Here is a 9,942-nt window from a genome sequence, read left to right as displayed (position 1 = left end):
CCCGCCTAGGAAGAGGCGGCAATGCACTCCTGCTTGCTAGGAGAGGTGGATTCTTATTCCACCTGTTATACTTTTGGTTTAGGCGACTGTCGGCAGACTTGACTATGTAAAACTTAGTTCTCCAGTCTTTCCACTTGTTCTCTTTGCCAACAGCCATCATGTACCCCTTGCAAGTGGTCAAGGTGTACCAACCCTCACCGCCCCTAGCAGGCGCCCTGCTCAGATAGTGCATGTGGGCGAACGCTTCAAAGCTCACCTCCACCTGCAGCATCTCACAGGCGGCAACGTACCCCAGAATATTAATCCAGGAGTTGGGTACAAGTTGCCAGATACCCAGTTGGTATCCATCCAAGATCCTCTCCACGGCCGGATGGAGAGGGAAGCGGAAGAAAGCTTGGAAGGCCGCTTCATAGCAGCCGAATGCTCTGTCCTGATAGCTGGCTAGGCTTGGCCAGGTAATGGTGTCACCCTCGTTAGGGACCGACAAAGTATAGCCTTAGCCTAGAACGACCTTGCGCCTAAAATTGGCAAGGCCGGATGCCATGGAGCTCCGCCTGCTTGGCGGAACATGATGATAGTAGGGGGCTCTCTCCAAGCGCCTGGAAGCGCTCGGCTCGGCCCAGCTTTCCCCCTTATCCACTGCCAGGGACTCCCTGGCAGAATCTATTTTCGTTCTTGCCTCCTCTGAAGTTATGGAGGCGTTCTCTGAAGAAGATGACGAGGCCGACTCGTCATCAGAGCTCTCATCAGAGCTAGGGGACCGCCGACTGGTGCCAGCGGGGTCCTCCCCCAGACTCTCTTCCGGCACCTGTCCAGAAGGCCCGGGTTGATATTCTTCATCCGCCTCCCCTAGGATTCCATCACTGGGAGTTCCACTAGATGTGGGCGAATGGTAATAGGTGGGGGTTGGAGGAAGATAAGAAGGGCTGTCAGGATGCTCCGACACCTCACTTCGAGGCACCCTTATTGAGCCGTCTGAATAAACAGTCGACCCATCTGAATGGTAGAAAATTCCATCGGAGCTACATTGTCTTGCTGTTCTTTTGGTTCTGGCCATAGTGTCCTGCACACACACGGAAACGGTCGGATTCGGGGAGAAGTTTGCAAAGCAGGGTCTTTGGCCAAGCATTCGACACTGCTAGTTCTAGATTCAGCCGTCCCCGGTGACCGGCTGATCACTATCCTATGCCGTGCCGCATGCGATTGGGGAACCATTTTTTCAAAAACAAAGAAAAAATGAAGAGTAAAAGAAAAAACAGGCGTTACCTTTAGAAGAAGGGTGAAAGACGCTTGGTTGACTGAAGAACGGTCGAACAGTTGGCCGAGTGTCGGATGCTTGAAAAGTTAAAACGCTTAGGGAATTTTGAGATTCTTTAAGTAAAAAAGTCCAAGATTCTCCAAAGATTCGCAAAGGTGTGAATCCAGGGGGGGTCAAACCTCACTATTTATAGGGGGTAAAACCCTAAAAATTTTCCCTCCAACAGTAACTTTTTGAATCCGACCACTCGGATACTGACACCAATCACAGGTGTCACGTGCAATGCACGTGACCCCTGTGAGGGGCAAATGATTTGGGTATTTTATACCCGGCCAGGTGGCCCAATCAGAAAGCGCCACGTGTCCTCCAAAGAGGTGCCATTTGGACCTATGGAATGATGACACGTGGAAGGCGGACACTCTTCTGTCCTACGCAGATTGATGATCCAGCATGGACTATTCAAATGGCGACATGTGTCACCCAAAAGATGCCCAAAGGCCTTTTGGGCTCAGTGACACGTGTCACTCAGGCATTGCCCCTGGGATGGCGGCCTTCAAAGGCCCAAATCCCGAGGCGCCGCAAAACGGCGTGACCTAATTCCTAGGTCACCAGATCCTAGGAGGGGCACACTTTCCAAAAGGACCCTATAAATAGGGACATTCTTACATTTATGACGAGACAGAGAATATACACGCAATACGAGACAACACGTCACTTACCACAGAGCTGTCGTTTTCAAGGAACACACATCACTTTACCTGAGCTTGGAATCCGAGCAGATAAACTTTACTTCCGCACGTTTTATTACCGAACGCTTATTAACTTAATCTTCGGAGGCGGACCACCGACCATCCGGCGGTCCGTTTGCTTTGCAGGTACAGGCGTCCTTTGCTGAATCCAGTCTCAGTGTTGTAACTCTCCCAAGGGACAAAAACCCCCGAAACAAGAGGAGGGGGAAGGTGACCTTTTATTTCGTTCCAAATCTCTCCTATAATAGATAGATTTTGGTTTATTAAAAGGGGAATGAAGGAAAATAAATCCTTCTGATTGATAATGCTTCCCTCATGCTACTCTTTCTTTCCCTCAATTTCTCTTTATTCGCGCATAGGTTTTGGGCTAATAAAGAAAGAAATGAGTGAGAGGGGAGCAAGTGTAACCTATGGATAAGGAAGGAAGGACGAATAAATTAAAGAGAGAGATAAACAGAGAGAGACTTAGAGAAAGAAATTTCGATACAATAGAGGAAGGAAGAGGTTGGAAGCACTTCAAAAGACCATTCTTACACTATGTTTGGATAACAATAGTAGAGAAAGGGAGGGGAAAGAAAAAGAGGGAAGGAAAAAAGGAGGTGAGGGCCGCGGGAAGGAAAAATTAGTAAATCAGGAATGAATGATGAGAGGGAGCCATGGAAGCAAACGAAATAAATGATGATGAGGAAAATCAAGAATAGTTGGGTCATGAAATAGAGGTGCAGGCAAATATGTAATTCACTAATTACTTATAGAGGGCGTGAGGAGAATTACATAAATATAGAGAGGGAAGAGAAAGAGATAGAGAGAGATTTTGCGACAATAGAGGAAGGAAGAGGTTTGAAGCCCTTCAAAAGATCATTTTTAATGTTTAATAGTGAAAAAGGTTACGAAGCAGGGAAATGGATAGAAATTAGGAGTATGAAAATGAAAGAAAAAGGTTGAGGGACTTCAATAAAGGATATCGAAAGAGATAAACATTTTAGAAGGGGTGATAATGAAAGCAAGTGTTAAAAAGCAATTAGTTAATGATCATTATAAGTTGCAGACTAAGAGTGTAAAAATGAAGAAAAACAAAAGGAGAGGATGGAGCAAGTGTTAAATTTATTTTCACTTTGTTTGTCTATAGTCTATCACCATGATATTCAAATGGGTAAGGATGACCTTAGATTCAATAATAGGGGTGAAGTCTTTTGTAAATATTTTTGAATATTTTCATCTCTAATTTTAAGAAAAAAGTACCAAATGGAGATATAAGGAGCCAAAATAAAATCATTCTATGAAAATCGTGCTAGATTCACCAGTAAGTGTTTTTTGTTTTGTTTTGTTTTGTTTGTACAATCATAGAAATAGCTAGCTTTAAAAGAGATGGAGGATGGAGGGACAAGAGGGGAGAGGAATGGGATAAGGGGAAGAGATAGTGAGAGGAAGAAAAAGGGAGAAGGAGAGGATGAGATAGAGGGAGGAAGAGAGAAAAAGTTTCGGGAAAGAGAGAGAGAGAGTGTGTGTGTGTGTGTGTGAGAGAAGGAGCCAGGAAAAAGAAGGGTCAAGACTCTCATGAGAGAGAAGGTGAGCCAAAAAAGAGTATGCAAGCTAGGAAAGTCTTTTTTCATGTCAATAAGCATAAACAAATTCAACTTTTCTATGGTACCACAAGATGTGGGGCGCTCAGGTTGAAACACTGTATTTCGACTATGGCAATGTTTACAACAGAATAACAAATGAATTCCTACAACTACTTGCGAATGCAGGATAAGTTGGAAAAATGGTATCATATTTCTTAAGAGTGAAAGTCCTATTATCTTATAACTGGCCTTACATCCATCCTAAGCTGTCTTATATGTACTGTTTAAGTCAAACTCTGAGTTAGATTTTCATTAAGCTTTTACTGAACTTCAATATTGTGTAATATAATGTCATCAAGTATCTCAGGAAAGTTACATGAATGGAAAGGATAAATAAAATAAAATGTTATACATGTTTACTAACATTAATATTTACCTTTGCACCAATAATGATGTTCATATATATGTAACATTGTTTAATTTTCTATGTTCATCTCACACTTTGATTCTTTTTTTTTTTTTTTTTTTGACGGGCACACTTTGATTCATTTGCTACGAGATTGTTTATAAATCAATGATTTTTTTTTTTTGACATCACATATATATGCGTCACTTAATAACTTGCCTTGATACAAAACCCAATATACATCACTAATCTACATTATATACTCCTACATAATTAAGGCATACAATACAGTTATTATGCAATTAATCTACAACTTGACGATTCTAAAGATAACAGCACGCAAAAACATGCACCATTATCCATATCATAGTGTCATGAAAAAATAAAAATAAAAACCCAATTTTCAAATTAGATAGACTGGATTTTCCCAAGTACTCTGCTTTCTGCTTACTGCTTACTTGGGCAATTTTCTTGTACACCCTCTTACTTTTTCCGGTGCGATTGCTGACGGAGATTCATCGTTGCTTACTTCGATAGCCTGGAGATTTGGTGAGTTCCAAAACTCTTCCTATACTTGAATTTTTTTTTTCTCCAAAAAAAATTGTACCAATAATCTTGAATTAAACAAATAAATCTGCAACAATTGTGCGAATTCAAACACCATTTGTATGGTACCCCTTCTAATTCTGTGGCAAACTCCCACAATTTCGAAAATTTTGCTGAGTTTGGTATTACTAAAACTCTTTATACTCTGACATACCACCTGTTTGATGAATTGCTTGACTGAAAGTTTTGTAAATTTTTAATCTTTTATTTCTTTTAATGGCTTTTTTATGTGCTGTTCATGGTAAATTTGTGATTTTGGCTGCTGGGTCATCTTCAAAATACTGGTAATTTATCATCGGATCATTGATAAATAACAATGAACAGTTTTTTGAATCCTCTTCGGTCAGAATTGAACATGAGTGATTGTAATGATAGGTTACTTGTTTAAATTAAAGTAATTGAAGAACCCACAATCAGTATGTTCTTGTATTTTTGTATAGAGAGTGCTGTGGTCGGTGTTGGTAATTCAAGCTTTACATTGGGTGTTTATTTTTTGACTGATAGAATAACATGAGCTTATAAGACATTAAGTTGGTATATTCATGTGACAATGAGTTGAGCCTGTTAGACATGCTCAAAGAATTATTGTAGGAGCTTCTTTTACTTGATTGTAGTGTCGTAAAATCTGTAAAATTGCAGCTCATCTCTTATCCCTACATTATTTTTTGGCTGCTTATGTATTTTGCCACACTATGAACATCAAGTACTCCCTACCCCCGAGATAAATACTAGTACAAGTGTACAACACCCTCTTCGGATTAGCCACCAGCAGAAAAGGGAGGGGGGTGGAGAATGGGCCGGGGGATACGCATTAGGTAGGCAGCCGATTAGTGTGATAAAGAAGATTGCAAGAGTAACTTTGACTTGTTGGTTTTCGTTGTAGATATTCATGTTATTTTGTGTTATTTTCTTTTGTTTAGACTGATTGTATTAGTGTTTTTCTGGATGAGCAGCAATGGAAATGGATGAGAAGTTGCATGGCTTTGTTGTTGGCTCTGTGCCCACAGTTATATTCATCCCTGAATTTATTAATGATTCTGAACAAACACAGCTTTTAAATCATGTAATATTTCCATTTTCTTTGTTACTTTTTAATATAATGTTTGGTTAACATTGAGTACACATCTAACTTTTTCCATCTCCTTGTGTTCATAGATCTATCAAGCACCTATTTCAAAGTGGAAAACACTTAAAAATCGGAGGTTACAGAATTGGGGTACTGAAAGATAGCATCTTGCACATATGACGCACACTTGCCTCTTGCACAACATTATATGGTTGCTAAATATGTTTTGTTGATCTTCTTCTACAGGGGGTGTAGTTCATGAGAAGGGCCTTATTAGTCAAGACTGTAAGTTATATGCATTTCACTTTTGGGTTTGGAACCATTTAACTTTGCAATTCATGTTCTATCAAGGTCCAACTCCTGGCCCATATTCATCTTTTGGACCTTTTTAAGCTGCTAAAGAAAAAATGAACTCTTGCACCTAGTTATTGAGTTAAGATTCATTTTTTTGTATTTTTTTTTTTCACCTAGTTATTAAGTTAAGATTCATTATTTTGTTTTTAAAACAAAATGCATGAATTTTTGCAAGTGGTGGTCGCTTATCCTTGTGACATGCGAGTCCCAAAGTATGATTTTTAAGATAAATAGCAAATTCTAATTATGGATAAAGCTGAGATATTATTTAATATCTGAGATTTATCTTGCTTTCTCTTGCTCCAGCCTCTAGTAGTATAAATTCAAATTTTTGAAATTTTCTTAGGCCTTATAAAATTTGACTGCTCCTCGTATACTTTTACAGTGCCTCCTTGGCTGACCAAGATAACACAAAGGATACATGTAGAGCTTGGAATTTTCCCTGCTGCCCCTAATCATGTTCTCATCAATGAATACCAGCCTGATCAAGGCATAATGGTTCGAACCTGAGTCTATATTTTCTTTTGCCGATTTTCGCTGTTTCATCTCATCTTACTACCTTCTATAATTTTTGACATTGTCAACTCTGTGAAACTTGCTTTTCTTGAACTGTTCCCTTTCCTTTTTCCCTCTTTCTTTATTTATATATATTTTTTAATCAGGAAGAGAAAATAGGGGAGTGTCTAATTGTCTATATTTTGTTGCCTGATAGCCTACCATATTCTTAAAACTTTAAAAATAAAGAAGTTGTTTATGCTGTTGATTTTATGTCTTAAAGATACTAGGGAAATTCTACAAGGTGGCCTCGTAGTTTTGAAAATTCCATATGGTGGAAACAAAAAACTTTTAGTTTCTAAAGTGAACCCTTAGCTAATCATATTCCATTACATACCCTAATTGCTCTTTTAGATGGCTAACCCACATTTATTCATTTTACTAACCTACCCTCTAGACCTTATCCACCACCACTGCCGCTGATGTAAATGGAAGTTGGCTGCCTACTCCTATATCAACGACTGCCTCCTGAACACTTGCAACAAAACAAAACACACTTGAAATTCCACTGGGTTAAAGAACATAATTGGTGGTTGAACTGGGGTAGTGGGTCCGGTGGTGGGCTGGCTTTCAGAGCCAATCAGAGGGCAGTGAACCTGTGTAGGTGGTAGTTTGAGATTTGGAGCGGGTATACATGGGGTAGGTTAGTAATTGCAGAAATAATAATGGGTTAGCCACAAACTAAGCATAATGACTCTTAATGTAATCCCCTGATAAACCTTTAGTGTCACTTTAGAATGTGTATCATTTATTGTTTACACCATTTTTTTTTTTAAATGCTTTGATATGTTATTTTCTCAGTCATAGGAAAGCCTAAAAATGCACTACGTAAGCATTAGTAGTTTAGATGGACTTAATTTTTCACTATCATGCAGCCTCATCAAGATGGACCAGCTTACTTTCCAGCTGCATCAATCTTGTCTCTTGAGTCACCTGTGGTAATGAATTTCACTCCTCATCAATTATCTGAATGCGGTGGTACAGCTGAATCTGAAGCTATTCCACAAAATTTTTAAACAATCCACAGTACAATTGAACAACCACAGTAGCTTTTCTCTTTTGCTGATGCCTCGGAGTCTATTGATATTTAAGGACCTTGCATACTCGGGTACTTGATAAATCTATTTATAGAGCCTTTCACTATCATAAAATATTCTCTCTTTTGATTCCAATTTTCATGAAATGACTTATGAGATCAATAAAATCTGGCTTCCAGATTACTTGCATGGCATTGAAGATAATGCGATTCAACCTTTTGATGGGGTAAGTTTGTCGAATTCTAATTAAATCAAAATTTTAGATTGCAGCAAAAGCACTGGTGTTTATTATTATGATTTTCTGCTACTTGATGTGGGTACTGGATTTATAATGTAGGCTGTGAATCTTACTGAAGTTGTGAAGGATCCTGGATTTAATGATCTTTTGCCAAGCCGCACTTGTGCAGGGGAAACTAGTTCAGGAGGTTCCAAGATTTTATGTCGAAGAGCCAAACGGGTTTCATTGACATGCCGGTTGGTATTGAAGGTTCGAAAAAATTTGATCAGGATTTAGGTGAAGGTTGCTAGTTAACAAATATTGTTTAGGTTAAGCTAGGAGACTGAAAATTAATGAGGCTTTGAACTACAACTAATTGATAATAATCAAGCCCCAAATGATGTTTTTGGTGGGTTTTGATCTAATTTGAGGATGAACCCGAAAGTTGTTGATTGATTTTGGATTCTATGGAAAAATTGGTTATCTGAGGAAGATATACTATTGTGTTGTTGACAACATGTATATTACAGAGTATTATATGTTGATTAAATATAATACTTCTCCATTTTTATTCTTGCAACCACTTTGACATATACTTTAAGAAATATATTAGACTAGATAAATAGACAAATTATTTGAAATAACTTTACCTCTGATAGTTCTTAGAATTCAAATTTTATGGCTTAATTCGTTTGTTTGCTTTTCTTAATTGCGCTGTTAAATGACGAGTCAAGAACATGTGTTGCAAGTATAAAAATAAATTAAAAAAATAAAAGTATATATTTTGTACTTGTATTTAGCATAAAGCAATTTTGGGTACTCAAACTGCAAAATTTCAAAGTAGTGATTATTTATTATAACTTTTAGCGTAGTTGAGCAAGTTATGGTAACCTGTCGTCTCTCTATTCTCATAGAGTTTTGCTTCACATAAATTGTTCTCTTTTGCCTTCAAAAGGTTAGTTCTTTTATTTAAGAGCAAAGTTCAACTAATGACGAGCTCTCAAAAAAAAAAAAAAAAAAAAAGTTCAACTAATGACGATTGACATATTTTCAATTTGATTTGTTCCTTTTGAATTTTTCTTATACTATGCCCTATTTGTTAGTTAGCTAATACTTGATTTATATCATTGATTGTGATAACGGATTTAACTAGCTGTAAAACAGCTATTTGGTACTCCTTATTAACTTTATTTTCACTTACAATGCTTTTAGTGCCACCAATTTAATTAATTTCTCACAAATTCACCCAATCATAACTTCAAAGAACAATAATACACCAAGTTGACCAGTAAAAAAAAAAAAAAAAAAAAAAAACATGCTAGTGTACATATACGAGTAACTTTTATCTTAGTGTATAAATAAGGTTAAAATATAGTCAAATAAAATAACCATACGGAGTATCACATAGCCTAAAATTATTGGAGGGAAAATTTTTATTGAGAGCTTGACATATAAGACATTTTATGAATTGATGACGTCAGCAACGTTTTGTTATAGTATTAGTTAGATGAATAGCTGTCAAAAAAATTGATTAATTAATATGGGTGATTAATGTTAGAATAATTACACTGTACGAGGGACATAGTCATTAAACCATTGTAATTACGAAAACTACTTCTACAACTGAATTGAGAGTTTGGGACCCATCCTCCATTGACTTTTATCATGACTACTGTCACCTTCGCCATCATCTAACCACAAACACCATGAAGCAAATTCATAATACTTCGTAATAAAGTAGACATATATAGTTGAATGGTTTTGTGGGAAAAGAAGATAATATGGGAAGATACATTATTGCTTGCATTAACTAAATCAATCTATAATCACAAATTATAAATCACAAATCAGCACTTTGTAATTTGTTTAATTTTCAAGGAAATTTTATTAGCTTGAGAATGACATTGAATTAAAGTTGATATAAAGAGTACGTTCAATTTTTATTTTTTTTAAATTTTTTTTTTAACAACATACATGGTCTTCCCATATATAATCACAATCTGGCCAGTGGCGGAGCCAGGATTTTTCACCTAGGGGGACGGAATAAAGGTGGCGTACATTCTATAAATGGACAAACCTTTTAAACATACAAGAAATTGTAGGGACTATGCTTAATATTTATAAGTTTT

At 37.4% G+C, this 9,942-nt stretch overlaps 1 pseudogene; it reads left to right on the top strand.

Annotated features, from left to right (window-relative positions):
- The first annotated feature begins 4,011 nt into the window (after positions 1-4,011).
- LOC110708336 lies at positions 4,012-8,370 on the top strand (annotated as a pseudogene).
- Positions 8,371-9,942: the final 1,572 nt, after the last annotated feature.

This window comes from Chenopodium quinoa, unplaced genomic scaffold, assembly GCF_001683475.1.
Source record: "Chenopodium quinoa cultivar QQ74 unplaced genomic scaffold, ASM168347v1, whole genome shotgun sequence".
Lineage (NCBI taxonomy): Eukaryota > Viridiplantae > Streptophyta > Magnoliopsida > Caryophyllales > Amaranthaceae > Chenopodium > Chenopodium quinoa.
This window is presented reverse-complemented; position numbering and strand designations above follow the sequence as displayed.